We start from the raw sequence: 17,715 nt of genomic DNA, 5'->3' as shown, positions 1-17,715 counted from the left end.
GGAAAACACATGGGGGTTATCAGAAAAATGATCAGGTGGGCTAACCTTGGGCTCTGGTTCCTGCGTTACTGCTGAAGGATAATTCTGGACTTGGCATGTCTGTTTGCAAATCTCCTCAACTAATAAACTAGCCTGAGTCCATCTTCACAGAACATTTCCCATAAGGCAAGCAGGCCTACCAGTACTCAGTTGACACCAGGTCTTATACACAGTGCTATAGTGCCTGGCCACCACCTGAATAGTCAGGGTCAAATCCATAGTCAAAAGGCAGCAGTTGATATCCAATCCAAGGTCATCAACGAGGGAATCCAGACAGCAGAGCAGAACAAACAGGGAGCTTGAGCACGTGTAACCAGCGCTATCACAAGCATGAGACTTGGCTGCCTTAAATCAGGTTTGGTCTTCACCCAGAGACTGGCCACAATAATCAAAGTAGACAAACAGACTGGAAAAATGTAAAACAGCCAAAACCAGGATACTGGAATGAGACCAGCAGCTGTGATGGAGCAGGAGTACTAGATGCTCCTGACATTACCCCCCCCATTCCCTCAAACCTTTAAAGGCATACTGGACTTCAGGCACCAGACCATCAGGCTGGGCCATGGTCAGGGGATCAGTGAGGTCAGGTTGGTTTGCAGGCAGAGAGTCTACAGAGCCACACTGGACAGCAGATAGAGAACCAGTAATGTCAAGTTGGATAACAGGTGACATGTCACTGGAGTCAAGCTGGATAGCTGGAACACAGGCTGGATGCAGAGTAGCTTGAAGAAAAGGTTGAGCGCATCAACTGGCTGAATGGAGCAATCTATGCAAAGGATAGATGGAAGACATAGTTGCAGTAGAGTGAGACCTACTGAAAGTCCCGAATATGAAAGTAGGAGTAGGAGACTTAATTGGCATGGGCTGGACCGGAATACCTGTGCAGAGGCAGATTGGACCACATCAGCAGGTGTGGAGACAGACTGGACCACATTGGTAGTTGCATAGGCAGCAGAACTTGAGGACAAATTAGCCTAGATCTGCATCCAAGGGCATCTAGGGACAGACAAAGGTAGGGGTAATCCAGAGGGTTTGACTTTTGAGAACTTAAACCACAGCTTTTGCAAGCTTTTACATAAGAACAAGTGTCCTTATAGAGAGAGGGCCACCAAAAGCCCATGAGAAACCAAAGAAAACGTTTCAGTAATCCCTGAGCGTCTGGCTATCTTATCGTTGTGCTTCTGAAAGCATTTTAAGCTTAACCCCTTCACGCCTAAGGGTAAAACAAATCTAAATGCCTAAGCACAATTCTGAAACGTTGACATGTGTTAGTAAAACTGTACATACCACCACAACTACTTTGTACATCCAGGTGGATTATACCTTGATTTTTTCAGGACAAATTGGGCTTTCATTTGGTGGTAAATGGTAATGGATAGCTCCTGATTTTCTTTTTATTATCAAAGGAAAACTGGCCCAAAATAGTAAAAAAAAATAATTTTATTTTTATTTAGCTGTGTGTTTCTTGTTACAACCATAACCTACTACCAAAGAACAATCCAAAATAAATTCTCCAGCTCTTGATGATCACAGCAATACCATATATGTGTATGTTATTTGTTGTTTGTACCCGTAGTACAGCCCAGAAACAATAGTGCGCATTTTGTTTTTGTCCATTTTATTTACCGAAAAACACACTGACACTGACATTAACACTATCTGACACTGATACCAATTTTTTTTTAAATCCTGACCTTTGACCCTGACCTTTGACCCTGACCCAAACACTAACCCTGGCACTGAACTAGATCAAACCTTGATCTAGGTATTTTTCTTTATTTTTTCATTTATTTTTTAATATTTATTTATCTTTTTTTTTTTTTTTTTAACAAACATTTTTTTTTCTCTCTATGCCAGGAGTTAGAGAGATACAATGTACTGTATCTCTCTTCTCCATTTATAGAGAGAGAAAAAAGCAAGGGGGCTGGGCTGTACAGTGACTGATCACTGTGATAGCCAATCAGAGGCTATCACAGCGTTCATGTGACCCGGAATCAGGAGTCCTGGGTCCCAATCGTTAGAACGGGACCCGCGGTCTCCGAGCGTTGCGCTCCCAGCACAAAGACAGGTACGCAAATATGCGGCCCCACGGAAAAAAAGCCCAGTTCCATGTGGCCACATATTTGTGTGATGTCGGCGGGAAGATGTTACGGTGAAGGGGAACAAACAGCTTTCCAGGGGGTAGCTTAGGCGGCGCACTAGACTGAGTTTTTAACCACTTCCTGACCGCAGAAGTAATGCTACAGGACGGCAGAGCTGCACAAAATCACGTATATATTCGTGATTTTGTATTTCCACCATTGGTGGCTACAGCTGTCAATCACCGGGTCCCAGCTGGAGATTCCCCACTGACACTGATTGCTGAGTAACAGTGACAGTGGAGAGGTCTGTATATAAACAATACAGATCTCTCCCCTGTCAGAACCCACACGCTGCTTTGTATTGCTCTGCATAGCCCAGTGTCATAAGTACAGTATCAGTGCTTTTTATTAGCACTGATCACTGTATTAGTGTCAGTGGGGATGCCTGTGGCAGTTAGTCAGTTCCCCCCCAGTGTCAGTATGCCCGCCGCAGTCTCACAGTCCCGCTATAAGTCGCTGAGTGCTGCCATTACTAGTATAAAAAATTGAAAAAAAAATTCTAGTATATATACCGCCATTTGTAGACGCTTTAACTGTTACATAAACCAATTAATTTACATGTATTGGGTTTTTGTTTAGCAAAGACATGCAGTAGAATACGTTTTGGCCTAAATTTATGATCAAATTTGATTTTTTAAATGTTTTTACAGGATATGCTTCATAGCAAAAAGTCTAAAATATTGGTTTTTTTTCATAATTTTTTTTGTTTCTAGTGCAAAAAATAACGCACAGGCGATCAAATACCACCGAAAGAAAGCTTCATTTGTGGGGAAAAAAAAGGATATAAATTTCATTTGGGTGTAGCGCTGCATGACCGCGCAATTGTCAGTTAACCACTTTACAACCGTGCTATAGCCGAATGATGGCTACAGCGCGGTTACCCAGTTCTGGGAGGCGTCACCGCTGGGGGCACATGGGTGCCGCCAGAGGTGAGCATCGGCCACTGTCAGTGATCGCTGTGTCCTATGGACACAGCTGATCACACGACTATATAACAGGCCAATCACAGCGGCCTTCTACCAAGTGATCAGCTGTGTCCAATGACACAGATCACAAAGTATATACAGGTGCCGGTTATCAGCAACACTTTCCTCATGATGTCACAACGTGAGGAAAGTACTGTCGATAACTGGCAATTGTCACAGAGGACACCCGCACTGATCATCAGGGCACTGATGATCAGTGCCCTGATCATCAGTGCTGCCAAGCAGTGCCCACCAGTGCCACCTATCAGTGTCCAGTAGTGCCACCCACCAGTGCCCATCAGTGCCACCCATCAGTGCCCAGCAATGCCACCCTTCAGTGCTGCCCAGCAGTTGTGCCCATCAGTGCAGCAGCATCAGTGCCTCCTCATACATGCCCACCAGTGCCACCTCATCAGTGCCACCTCATCAGCACAGCCTATCAGTGCCCATCAGTGCTGCCTGTCCATGCCACCTCATCAGTGTCCATCAGTGCTGCTTATCAGTGCCCATCAGTGCTGCCTATCAGTGCAGCCAAATCAACGCACATCAGTGAAGGTGAAAAATTACCTGTTTACAACATTTTATAATAGAAACAAAGAAAACATTTTTTTTCAAATGTTTTGCTCTTTTTTTGTTTATAGTGCAAAAAAATAAAACTCCCAGTGATGATTAAATACCACAAAAAGAAAGCTCTATTTGTGTGAAAAAAATGATAGAAATGTCATATCTGTACAATGTTGCATGGCCGCGCAATTGTCATTCAAAGTGCAACAGCACTAAAAGCAGAAAATTGGCCTGGGCACGAAGGGGGGTTAAAGTGCCCGGTAGGCAAGCGGTTAAAGTAACGCAGTGCCGTATCGCAAAACATAGCCTGATCAGTAAGGTGGGTAAATCCTCTGGAGTGCAAGTGGTTAAAACAGAGTCCAAAAGATCAGGGGAAAGGGCCTGCATTACTTGTGCTGGAGGTAAGATATGTTGTGAAACTTAGAGGAAGCTTCCAAATTGGGTTCAAAGCTGTGAGACAGCTGGTAAATTCAGCCTCTAAAAAGAAAAGATTCAGACTGTGTCAATTGGCTGGAGAGGTGGCCTGCAGAGGATTCAATAAACTTGTCAAGTGTCTTCTACTACAACAGAGTCATATAAAGGCAAATGGTTAAGTAATGTAGAGTCGCACTTAGAAAAGTTGCCATGATCAAGATCCAGTTAGGACTATAATAAAGGCAAGTGACTGGTATTGGCCACAAAAGAGTGAGTGCTGGTTCACATATATACATACTGGATGCAGTTTGAAGCGCATCCAATACGTAAGACATGTGAAAAAACATTGTTTCCTATGGTGTCTGTTCACATATGTCCAGTGCACTGCCAGTGCGGATTCAGTATGGATTCAATGCGGTTTGAAAAAGAGTGATGTACGATTTCTGAGCAGTGCGGTCCGGTTCAGGTGCGGATTACAGGCTACTGACTTCTTTGGGAACCGTTTCTAAACCGCATATGTGTGAACAGGATAATCCTGAGAGGTAATCCTGTCCTGAACCTGATGTAAACCTAACGTGAACCGGTAAAAAACAGTTTTCACTACTGGTCTGGAAGATGCTGTTTTTAAATAAACATGCCTTTTGAAAGAGAAAAAAATGTGAGTGGTAATAATCCTTAGTTTGAATAATGATGTTAAGTGGCAATATCACACTATGTAAGTTTTTTTCTCCCTGGTTGAACGGTGGAGCCTATTTGTATCGTTGAAGATCCCTTTAGAGTGAACAGCAAAGAGGGCTTAGGATCACTTAAATTCCTAAAAAGTGTCTCATTCACCTAAATCTGGTGAGTGTATTTGATGTTGATTTCACGGGTGGAAGGTGGAAGTTCTTTTGGTGTATTTGAAGAGTCTTTGGGAAAGAAGAAATTCACTTGATTAAAAAAAAATGTTCACTTCATATATATATATATATATATATATATATATATATTTATTTATTTCACGGACAAATCTTTTTGGTGTTTTTTGTGGACTTTCACTATTCATTTTTTATATTAATTTTTATTATAAATTTTTTTATTATTATGATGCACTTTATGTATTGATGGTGTGTAGAGGTCTATGTTTGCGCTGGTTTATTCATTATTTAATCTTCCCTGTAGTTCAATCTATGTCTTGGTTATTAAACCAAGGATAACCTAAGATAAGGGGATAAGCAGGAGACTTTTCAAGTAGAAGCTTATTGTCTCCTTATGAAATTACACAATTGGTACAGTGCATAAATTGACCAGACCCATGGACAAAGGAGAGTTAACAACAGAAAGTTTGGGCACCTTAGTTAAGGGAATCTGTAGATGGTGTGCAAGGTCCCAATCAATGAAATTCCTAGGGTACCACGATCTATGAAAGCTGACAAGTGATGAGGAAACGTGGCAGAACTAAGTCACGCAAAAACAAATAGTTTGTCTCTAGGGGAACATGGCACTGTATAGTCTAGAGAAGCAGGTCCCACTAGACTATTGGCATTACCCAGCTTATTAGGGCAGCCATCCAAAAAGTGGCCGTGGTTGCCACAGTATAAGCAGAGTCCCTGGGATCATCTTCTAGCCTTTTCCCTGGATGATAAATAAGCAGCGCCATTTTGTATGGGCTCCTCCTGCAGGTGGCACTGATGGGTACTGACTAGCATCATTGATGGACACTAAAAGGCAGCGCTAACAGGCACTGATATGTTGCACTGGTCATTGATAGGTAGCAATGAAGGGAACTGATTGGCACTGATAGATGGCACTGATAGGCAGCACTGATGGGCAGAACTGATAGGCAGCACTGATTGGAACTGTTAGGCGGCACTGATGTTTACTGATAGGTGGCACTGACTGGCACTGATAGGCGGCACTGATAGGTATCACTGACTGAGCACTGATAGGCAGCACTGATAGTTGGCACTGAAAGGCAGCTCTGATGGGCACTGATAGGTGGCATTTATGTGCACTGATGGGCACTGGTATGTGGCATTGATGTGCACTGATATGTAGCATTGATGGGCACTGACAGGCAGCAATTATGGGCACTGAGAGGCGGCACTGATAGCTGGCACTGACTGGCACTGATAGGTGGCACTGAAATGTAGCTCTGATGGGCACTGATATGTGGTATTGATGTGCACTGATGGAAACTGATATGTGGCATTGATGTACACTGTACACTGATTTATTGCATTGATGTGCACTGATATGTGCTACTGTGGGCACTGACAGGTGGCGATTATGGCCACTGAAAGGCAGCACTGATGGGGCAGCACTGGTAATCAGGACATTGATGATCAGTGCCCTGATTATCAGTGTAGGTGTCCCCTCTGAGGAATGCTGCTTACTGGCCCTACTCTCCTCATGTGCTGTCAGCATGAGGAAAGGAGAGCCGATAACCGACATTTCCTATTTATTTACATGTGATCAGCTGTGATTGAACATACCCTGAAAAGTACTGGGAACGTTGCTCAGCCCAAAAGGCACACAAATAACTGTCTTTTCCAGGTCTTTTTCTCTCATTGGGACCTGCCAATAATCTCTGGCCAAGTCCAAGGTGGAAAAATAACTGTCCTGGCCCAACGCCATGAGCGATTCCTCTGAGGCAGTGGGCAGGCATCCCAGTGGGTACAGGCGTTGAGCTTATGATAGTCCTCACAAAATCATAAACTTCCATCCTTTTTGCACACCAGGACAATGGGGGCAGCCCATAGACTACAGCTCTCCTTCATTATCCCACTTTGCGGATCAAGACATATATAGGTACAGTATATGGATATCTCTCCTGAATGGGAGAGGTACATTCCATATGAATAGGGTGATCTATGGCCTCAGCGCACCCATAATCTTCAGGTCCAGTTGCAAAGACTAATAAATGTTTCTCCAGCAATTGATAGAGGAGATGTTGCTGGATTAGTGGGTAGTCTTGGAAAGGGATGGCTAGTTGTTCCAGCAACTGCTGACACTGGTCAACATCCAAGAAGGTCATAGCTACTTGCAAAGGAGCACAAAAAACTTCTACTGCCAATTGGGACCCCGTGATGCAGTGTTTGGATACGACATAAAGATCTGCAAAGTTCCTGCAGTTCAGCAGGAGGACAGGAGCAGTCTCCAAGTTGCTGAGCTGGACCAGTACTCTGCAATGATGTGTCTTGGATGTATCCCTTTAATGTGAGCCCCAATGGGCAGGGAGCAAATTACTTCTTGGAGGGGGGTCAGCAGCATGTTCTGCTTCAGTGGTGTATGAACAACACCCACGCATCCTATTGCCCTTATACACAGATGTATATGCAATACTTGCAGAAAGTGATGGGACCGACACCACCTGGCACAGGGAGCAGTTGGCAGGTAGTGATGCAACGAGGCACTTGACGCTGAAAGGTTCCACAGTTTGACAGTAGGCAGGTAAAATCACCTGGTTGCGTCCAGGATGGCAGGTACATTTGTCCTAGATTCAGGCTCTATGGGGATTTGTTCCACTAGGGGGAAGTGCTGAGCCCTTCAGCAGTGAGGTAATGAGCCCAGCTGAAGCAAGTAGGCTCATTAGGGCCTCCTATAAAACTTCCCAGCCTGCATAGGGAGTTGCTCCATCCTGGAACCAGTCCTGTGCCCGAGTAGACCGGGGAGTGTCAGTCCCGCGCCCGAGTAGACCGGGGAGTATCAGTCCCGCGCCCAAGTAGACCGAGGAGTATCAATCCCGCGCCCGAGTAGACCGAGGAGTATCAATCCCGCGCCCGAGTAGACCGGGGAGTATCAGTCTCACGCCCGAGTAGACCGGGGAGTATCAGTCCCGCGCCCGAGTAGACCGGGGAGTATCAGTCCCGCGCCCGAATAGACCGGGGAGTATCAGTCCCGCACCCGAGTAGACCGGGGAGTATCAGTCCCGCGCCCGAGTAGACCGGGGAGTATCAGCTCTGCGCCCGAGTAGACCAGGGAGTATCAGCTCTGTGCCCGAGTAGACCGGGGAGTATCAGCTCTGTGCCCGAGTAGACCGGGGGGTATCAGTCCTGTGCCCGAGTAGACCGGGGAGTATCAGTCCTGTGCCTGAGATGACCGGGGAGTATCAGACCTGTGCCCGAGTAGACCGGGGAGTATCAGTCCTGTGCCCGAGTAGACCAGGGAGTATCAGACCTGTGCCCGAGTAGACCGGGGAGTATCAGACCTGTGCCCGAGTAGACCGGGGAGTATCAGTCCTGTGCCCGAGTAGACCGGGGAGTATCAGACCTGTCTCTGAGTAGACCGGAGAGTATCAGACCTGTCTCTGAGTAGACCAGGGAGTATCAGTCCTGCGCCTGAGTAGACCGGGGAGTATCAGTCCTGTGCCCGAGTAGACCGGGGAGTATCAGACCTGTCTCTGAGTAGACCGGGGAGTATCAGACCTGTCTCTGAGTAGACCGAGGAGTATCAGTCCTGTGCCCGAGTAGACCGGGGAGTATCAGTCCTGTGCCCGAGTAGACCAGGGAGTATCAGACCTGTGCCCAAGTAGACCGGGGAGTATCAGTCCTGTGCCCGAGTAGACCGGGGAGTATCAGACCTGTCTCTGAGTAGACCGGAGAGTATCAGACCTGTCTCTGAGTAGACCGGGGAGTATCAGTCCTGTGCCCGAGTAGACCGGGGAGTATCAGTCCTGTGCCCGAGTAGACCGGGGAGTATCAGTCCTGTGCCCGAGTAGACCGGGGAGTATCAGACCTGTCTCTGAGTAGACCGGGGAGTATCAGACCTGTCTCTGAGTAGATCGGGGAGTATCAGACCTGTCTCTGAGTAGAGCTGGGAGTATCAGACCTGTCTGTGAGACAAATGCCTATGTGGCTAGCCTCAAATTAACAGGGAGACAGGGACTGTGTGTAGCATAAGGCTGCACCTAGTTGATAGCGAGGGAAGCTGTGTGTATAGTAAGTGGCCAAGTTGGCAAGGATTTATTTTCATGTTTTCTTTGTGTTTTGATGTTTTTCCTCTTGTAAATAAACTGCACCTGTGTTTTCTCACCTAAACTGCTGTTTTGCTGTGCCTGTTTTGTGTTGTGACCTCATCCAGGGGGTAATGGAGGATGAGTTCACAACACAAAAACAGATGCAGCTGCTCGGCCATGGTAGCCCATTCTATGAAGCTCTCTATGCACTGTTGTCCTAATCTGAAGGTCACACGAAGTTTGGAGGTCTTTAGCTATTGACTCTGCAGACAGTTAGGGACTTCTGTGCACTTCAGCATGTGCTGACCCTGGTCTGTCATATTACGTGGCCTACCACTTCATGGCTGAGTTGCTGTTGTTCCCAGTTGCTTCCACCTTGTTATAATACCACTAACAGTTGGCTGTGGAATATTTAGTAGGAAGGAAATGTCACGGATGAATTTATTGCACAGGTGACAACTTATCACGGTACGCTTGAATTCACTGAGCTCCTGAGAGTGACCCATTCTTTCACAAATGTTTGTAGAAGCAGTCTGCATGCCTAGGTGCTTGATTATATACACCTGTGGCCATGGAGGTGATTGGAACCCCTGAATCCAGGGATAGGAGGGCTGGGATAGGAGGGCTGGCCCAGTACCTCTGACAATATAGTGTAGATAAAACCCTGTGCATGACTTTACATATGTCACACGTTGTGGAGCACGTACTGTGATGGGCGGGGCATGTACAGAGTCCCCTCCCCCTTCTGTTCTCAGTTGGGAGTCTCCTCAGGCGGTGTGTCGGTGTTTGTCGGTCCGGGCAGTAGAAGTTGAGGTAGGTGATATGCTTCTTAGTACATACGGACAGGTAGGTGGCTCAGTCACAGGAGCTCCTATACGGCCCGTTCTTCTCAGGGGTGACTGGTAGTGGAGTGGAGGATTCCTCTGGGAGCGGCTTCCGGTTTGTGTCACCTTGACAGTGCGGAGGAAGGACGAGCCGGTCACCGAGCAGTGTACACCAGGGTACCGATCACCTCCCTCCCGGCCCCGGGATCACCATTGTGTCACTCATGTTCTGTGTGACAGGAGGAATGCGGAGTGACACCAGGGACACGGCTGGTGATTGGAAGGTTACCGCTATTATGACTGATGGGGACATACACCATCCGATCCGATCACAGGATCAGTAATATGATGGGTTCTATGAATTGGTGAGAAGACGCACAATGTACATCCATCGATTTCAAGCAAAATAGAACAATCTCATCAGAATGACCCCAATGAGTGTAGACAGAAATCCCAATGGCAGATGGTTCAGTATGATGGCATATGGTGGTCATAGACGCCTCAATAAAGGATTTCTTTTCTGATAGGAAGTATCAAGTAGTATTGTGCTCTGATGTGTTCAGATCCTGGTCCGAGCCCACCTGAGTGACCCCCCCTAGGAAGATGTCACTGTACCGGGCCAATCATAGGCAGCCAAGGAATATGCCTCATCTGTGTATGATTGGCCCAGTACAGTATCAGCCTCCTGGCGGGATCGCTCAGCTGGGCTCATCGCTATATACAACCCAATCAGTCAGTATATCACACACTGGGAAGGGGATTTCAATCAAAAGTAAAGCGGAGCTTCAGTCTCCCATCCCCCTCCCCTTTACCCACCCCCCCCCCAAAAAAAGTCAGCAGTTACAAATACTTTACTGCTGACTTTTAATATAAATAGCTTCCACTGCTTTTCTCTTTCTAAACAAAAATAAATATATGTTCTACTTACCTGTTCTGTGCAGTGATTTTGTACAGAGCAGCCCTGATTACTCTTCTTGAGTCCCCCATTGGAGCCCCTGCCTAGTGCCCCCAGAGCAAGCAGCTTGCTATGGGGGCACCTGAGCAGGCTCACTCCTGAGCCACTGCTCTGCGTGTCCATTCATATAGAGCCGCGGCTCAGCCCCCCATTGGCTCACTGGTTGTGATTGACAGCCATTGGCTTCCACTGCTTTCTTAGTCAATGAAGAGGAAGAGTACTGGCAGAGCCTAGGCTCTCATGCGCATTACATAGCATGCTTGAAGTTAAAAAAGAAACCTTGAGCCTTTACAACCACTTGCCCTCCAGAAGATTCCCTTCCTGACCAGGCCATTTTTTGCAATTTGGCGCTGCATTACTTTAACAATTGCGCAGTCATGCAATGCTGTACATAAATTAAATTTGTAGTTTTTTCCCCTTAGAGCTTTCTTTTGGTGGTATTTGATCACCATTGCGGTTTTTGACTTTTTGCTATAAAACGTATCTAATAAAAAAAAAAATTTAGGCCAAAATGTATTCTGCTACATAGCTTTGCTAAAAAAAAATCCCAATACATGTAAATTAATTGGTTTACGTGAAAGTTCTAGTGTCTACAAATGGCGGTATAAATACTGGGATTTTTTTTTTTGTAATACTAGTAATGGCGACGATCAGCGACTTATGGCGGGACTGTGAGACTGCGGTGGACAGTCTGACACTGGGAGGGAACTGATTACCTGCATCTGACATCTAATAAAAAGCACTGCCACTGTACTAATGACAATGGGCAAGAAGTAGTTAACATCTGGGGCAATCAAAGGGTTAACTGTGTGTTAGGGAGTGATTTTATTATGTACTGTGTTTTACTAAGCAGACCTGCTGCTTTCTATCTCTGCTTTGCAAGGAGATAGAAAGCAGCACCTCCATGCTGACAGGAGAGCGATTTTGTGTTTACACACAGATCTCTCCCCTCTCAGCTTCACCGAATCCCGGCTGAAAACCGGGACTTGGCGATTGACATCCTCACGAGCCAATAGGAGCGTGGGTAGGGCGATGCATGTGTGCCCCTACCCGGAAATGTAAAATCATGTATATTCACCCTGTAGCAGTACATCTGCTATGAGGTGTCGGGCAAGCGGTTAAGGGGTTTGTTTACAAAACATTCCTATTTTCTCTAATATGATATTTCTTATGATCATCAGCTTCACCTGGTGGCCAAAATTCAATATTGTTTCTGATTGTAGTATTTCAGAACAAGTACTGCATTGTGGCCACTATATGATGCTGATAATCAGAAGAATTCGCCATATTGGAGGAACTCCGGGTGAAATTCATGCAGGCTCAGTAGATGTTTGACATTTATCCAATGAATGTTTTATAAATAGACCCCTAAGTAATGGTCACAGTGGAAGAGGCTTTTGGAAAACTTGCATTTGTTTTCTTCCACCTCCTGGTTTGCAGTAGGCACTGGTGATGTAGCTAGGGCCTCCGGTGCCCCCTGGGAAGGTTGCATCAGCAGTGCCCTCTCTTCTGATCCTAGCCCACAATGCAGAAAGTCTGTTGGAGGTTTGTCCCTATTCACATATGGCCAGGTACGTGAGTACCACTGGGAACAGCGCACAGCTGCTGCTTGTTTCAGCCTTTTATTGATTTTGACAGACTTCCAGTGACTGTATGCTGCACCTGTGCCTCCTGGGTTTTAAAATACTCCTATATTGTACACAGTATGTTCCATGCTTCCCGTATTTGGCTGCATCATGCAGGAGATCAGTCTCCCCATACAAGTATAGTGAGGTGAAAGGTAAGTATAAATAGGTGGTCCAGGTGGGTGATGAACAGATCTTGTCTGCCCTGAATGGACAAGGTGACGGGGCCTTCCCAATGCCTATTTCTCTTGCTGCCATTGGTTTATGAAAATCCTTTTTGTTCCATAGACGCCTTGTTTAAGCAGTGTTACCATCCCTAAACTCCAGTTCCACCATATTAGTGGTTAACCCCTTGTCTACCAGAGTGGGTTTATGATTGGTGGACCCTTTCACCCACCACCATTTATATCCGAACTCTGGAATAAAGACCACGGGACGTCTGTTCCAGCCCCAAACTTCTGTGTATGGAGTGGCTGCAAGCATACCTTGCGGTCCCTGTGATGTCCAATCACGGTGGTCACAATGTAAAAAAAAAAAGTGGATTTACGCTGTAGATCCCTCCCCTTTTACTTGAAACAGAGGACGGAGATAATTCCGTGAATGGGGAAAAAGAATGAATGGCTCTGCAGCGGCAGCTCATTGATTCATTCATCTACACCCACATTAACCTTTCACCACCTCCTCTCCTACATGTCTGATCACCTGCCAGTCTCTCTACTGACCTCACTTGCCCTATCCTGCGCATTAACCCCTGCCAGTCTCTCTACTGACCTCACTTGCCCTATCCTGCGCATTAACCCCTGCCAGTCTCTCCACTGACCTCCCCTGCCCTATCCTGCACATTAACCCCTGCCAGTCTCTCTACTGACCTCTACTGATCTCACCTGCCCTATCCTACACATTAACCCCTGCCAGTCTCTCTCCTGACCTCACCTTCCCTGCCCTGCGCATTAACCCCTGCCGGTCTCTCTACTGACCTCACCTTCCCTGCCCTGCGCATTAACCCCTGCCAGTATCTCTACTGACCTCACCTGCCATATCCTGCACATTAACCCCTGCCAGTCTCTCCACTGACCCCCACCTGCCCTATCCTGCGCATTAACCCCTGCCAGTCTCTCTACTGACCTCACCTGCCCTATCCTGCGCATTAACCCCTGCCAGTCTCTCTACTGACCTCACCTTCCCTATCCTGCGCATTAACCCCTGCCAGTCTCTCTACTGACCTCACCTTCACTATCCTGCGCATTAACCCCTGCCAGTCTCTCTACTGACCTCACCTTCCCTATCCTGCGCATTAACCCCTGCCAGTCTCTCTACTGACCTCACCTTCCTTATCCTGCGCATTAATCCTTGTCAGTCTCTCTACTGACCTCACCTGCTCTATCCTGCACATTAACCCCTGCCAGTCTCTCTACTGACCTCACCTTCCCTGCCCTGCGCATTAACCCCTGCCAGTCTCTCTACTGACCTCACCTTCCCTGCCCTGCGCATTAACCCCTGTCAGTCTCTCTACTGACCTCACCTTCCCTATCCTGCGCATTAACCCCTGCCAGTCTCTCTACTGACCTCACCTTCCCTGCCCTGCGCATTAACCCCTGCCAGTCTCTCTACTGACCTCACCTTCCCTATCCTGCGCATTAACCCCTGCCAGTCTCTCTACTGACCTCACCTTCACTATCCTGTGCATTAACCCCTGCCAGTCTCTCTACTGACCTCACCTTCCCTCTCCTGCGCATTAACCCCTGCCAGTCTCTCTACTGACCCCACCTGCCCTATCCTGCGCATTAACCCCTGCCAGTCTCTCCACTGACCCCACCTTCCCTATCCTGCGCATTAACCCCTGCCAGTCTCTCTACTGACCTCACCTTCCCTGCCCTGCGCATTAACCCCTGTCAGTCTCTCTACTGACTTCACCTTCCCTGCCCTGTGCATTAACCCCTGCCAGTCTCTCCACTGACCTCACCTTCCCTATCCTGCACATTAACCCCTGCCAGTCTCTCTACTGACCTCACCTTCCCTATCCTGCACATTAACCCCTGCCAGTCTCTCTACTGACCTCACCTTCCCTATCCTGCGCATTAACCCCTGCCAGTCTCTCTACTGACCTCACCTTCCCTGCCCTGCGCATTAACCCCTGTCAGTCTCTCTACTGACCTCACCTTCACTATCCTGTGCATTAACCCCTGCCAGTCTCTCTACTGAACTCACCTTCCCTGCGCATTAACCCCTGCCAGTCTCTCCACTGACCTCACCTTCCCTGCCCTGCGCATTAACCCCTGCCAGTCTCTCTACTGACCTCACCTTCACTATCCTGCGCATTAACCCCTGCCAGTCTCTCTACTGACCTCACCTTCACTATCCTGTGCATTAACCCCTGCCAGTCTCTCTACTGACCTCACCTTCACTATCCTGCGCATTAACCCCTGCCAGTCTCTCTACTGACCTCACCTTCACTATCCTGTGCATTAACCCCTGCCAGTCTCTCTACTGACCTCACCTTCCCTATCCTGCACATTAACCCCTGCATCTCAAGCCAGTCACTTTATATGACCTCTGCATTTACCCCTTCACCACCACTCCCCTTTGTATATAACCTAAACAATTATGTGCACCATTACCAATCTTCATTTTAACCCTCTAAAAACCAGCTTGTTTTTTATTTCCCTCCAAAAGTCTGGCAAAAAAAAATGAGATCACCTTGTGTCTACCTTGCAAAAAGGGTCATTTGGGGGATTTAATACTGAGCTGACGGTTTTTTTTTATTTTAGCAGAAATTATGGAAAGCAGTTTTTTTACTTTTTTGGTATTTTATTTCCCTTTTATATGTTAAAAAATAAAAACCTTGGTGACTATTAAATACTACCAAAAAAGTTCTACCTCTCTCAAAAAAAGTGGTATACTTTACATTTAATTTGAATACAGTGTTGTATGATAAAGTAATTGCCAGTTGTCAAACTATCACAGCTCATAAAACTGAAAACTGGCCTGGTAATGAAGGGGTATTACAGGCTGGCACTCAAGTGGTTAAGCATATTGCTGAGACATCATAAGTTTAGGTGTGTCTGTGGCACACTGGGGATTACGCATACACCACACACCCACTCCATAAATCTGCTGAATTATCCTGAAGTCTGACCACTCACTGCCATATTAAATGTGCTCTCACTTACTGTCTGCCTTTTTCATGTGCTTATTTTATGGTGGCCATACATGCTGCAATAAATCATTGATTTCTTTTCCAATCGAACTCTTCTGATCGATTTGTAGCTTACAAGCCCCTTGATCAATATGCCACACACAGGGAAATGGATTTTGATCAGTTTCTTAAGATGGTTATAAATTATTTATTTAAGATTATCTTAAATCAAGATATTAAAATCAAGATATTAAATTTAATTTATATGAGAAGCATGGGCAAAGCTTTTCTGGCTGTACCCCTATGGACCACGGGAGTTCAGCTCATTCTGCACTCCTGTAACCCATTTTCAGCTGGCTTTAGCCATCACAGAGCTGGTCCAGGCCCTGAAAAGACCTCAACCATATAGTCAGGATCCACCCAGATGCCTGGACTGCCAGCTGGCACAACCTCCATAGCAATTCACTAAGAGCCTGAGTCAGCCACTCCCGCCCCTGCCCCCACCCCCTCCCCCTCCACAGCCTGACTCTCCAGTGAGTGCTGGAGGGGCAGAGCAGAGAGCTGATAAGTCAGTGCTTTTTGCTCAGAGCAGAGGGGAGAATTGAGTGATCAGAGGGTGTTTGATCTCTCACTGCAGAGATGGCAGGGCACAGATGGAGCATCAGATCAATGTTGCATCCATCCAGGTGGGTATAAATTCCCCCCCCCAAAACCCATACTTGTCTTTTATAATCATAATTTATAGTACAATCCTAAATTATTGATCACATCTCTGGTTCCACTATGTAATCTTATTGATCTAAATATGATTGTATTAATGATCAAAGCATCTCAGTGCTGCCAGTCGATGCAAAGCGATCAATAATTTGTTTTCTAACAACTTACAAAGTTCATAAATAGGGAAAACACAGTCTAATTAATATTTGGTCTGCTAGCCCTTTGCTATTAAAACACCAGCAATTCTCCCAGGTACATGTGCATACAGTTACAGATGAACTCCATGCAAACGGCTAAATCTGCTCAGATTAAGGTAATTATGCTGCCTTCTTTAGAAAAAAAAAAAACGCTAATTAATACAGAGCTGCAATAATGTGTGTATTTAATATCTGTCTGGAGTTTAGCTTTAACAAAGCATTCCAGGAATTATCTTGCCTGGAAATTTACTTTGGTGCAATCTAATTCTTCATAAGCCAGAGGCCCACCTGTGATCCTGCAAATGACTGTAATAGCTTGTTCTACTGACCTCTTCTGGGTGCTGGAATGATTTCCCATGTCTTGCACTAAACACGTCTCTCGCTTCCATACCTCAGCCATTCAGGAAACATCTTACATTTTGTTTATTGAACACAAGGCTTTCTCTGATTGGACAAGGGGGAAATCATCTGATAAGTGTATTATGCATGGAGGCCACCCTAATGTATTATGGGATGACTGGCATGGTTACATCAGATATCTAAATTAAAACTGTGGTTTCAATATTTCCAGTTAGATAATGGAGGCTTTTGAGGGGTTCGATCATAACATCCAATAGGCCTACCTATGGGTTCATGCAGTGAACAGCTTGAGGCTTGTACTGTATTAAAGCTGATCACTGGACATCAGGTTCTCCTACTTGCTCCTTCAATATTCAGCTTCAAACTGGCAGCGATAAGTATTTTGTCACCTCCAGTTTCTGTTTTTTGTTTACCTGCCATTACCGGCTAGTACAAGCATCGGATCCAACCGATCTTGGACTGATCTGATGCTGTCAGGGGCAGGGGAGACATCTGGGGTCTAAAAGAGTACCTGTGACAAGGAATGTTTACATTCCTTGTGACAGTAATAAAAGTGAGTAGTAAAAAAAAAAAAAAAAGTTAAAGCGCCCCCCCATCCCAAAGTACTCACACACAAAGGTGAATGCACGCATATGAAAACTGAAATCACCCCACACATGTGAATGCTAATTCTAGCACCAGATCTCCTGTGCGCCTCTAAACTCGTGACCTGTAAAGGCTTTTAAAGCGTCACCTACAGAGATTTTTAGGTACCATAGTTTGGTGCCGTTTTACGAGTGGAAACAATTTTAAAGCGTGACATGTTACGTAGCTATTTACTCAGTGCAACATCATCTTTTATA

General features: G+C 46.2%; 1 protein-coding gene across 2 annotated transcripts in view; it reads left to right on the top strand.

Moving 5' to 3' along the window:
- The first annotated feature begins 9,725 nt into the window (after window positions 1-9,725).
- Window positions 9,726-17,715, top strand: part of MGST3 (microsomal glutathione S-transferase 3) — a 34,540-nt gene continuing 26,550 nt past the window's right edge. Inside the window, exon 1 of one of the 2 annotated variants that reach the window (XM_089683070.1) lies at window positions 9,726-9,872. The gene's annotated coding sequence lies outside the window, so the exon portion shown is untranslated. Of the gene's footprint in view, window positions 9,873-10,048; window positions 10,249-17,715 lie in introns of those variants that run through there. The other variant, XM_089683071.1, reaches the window with a different exon arrangement.

Source organism: Staurois parvus, unplaced genomic scaffold (genome assembly GCF_062004578.1).
Source record: "Staurois parvus isolate SC_StPar_1 unplaced genomic scaffold, SC_StPar_1.0 ptg000300l, whole genome shotgun sequence".
Classification (NCBI taxonomy): Eukaryota; Metazoa; Chordata; class Amphibia; order Anura; family Ranidae; genus Staurois; species Staurois parvus.
Note: the sequence above shows the minus strand (reverse complement) of the source record. Positions and strands in the feature narration are given on the sequence as shown.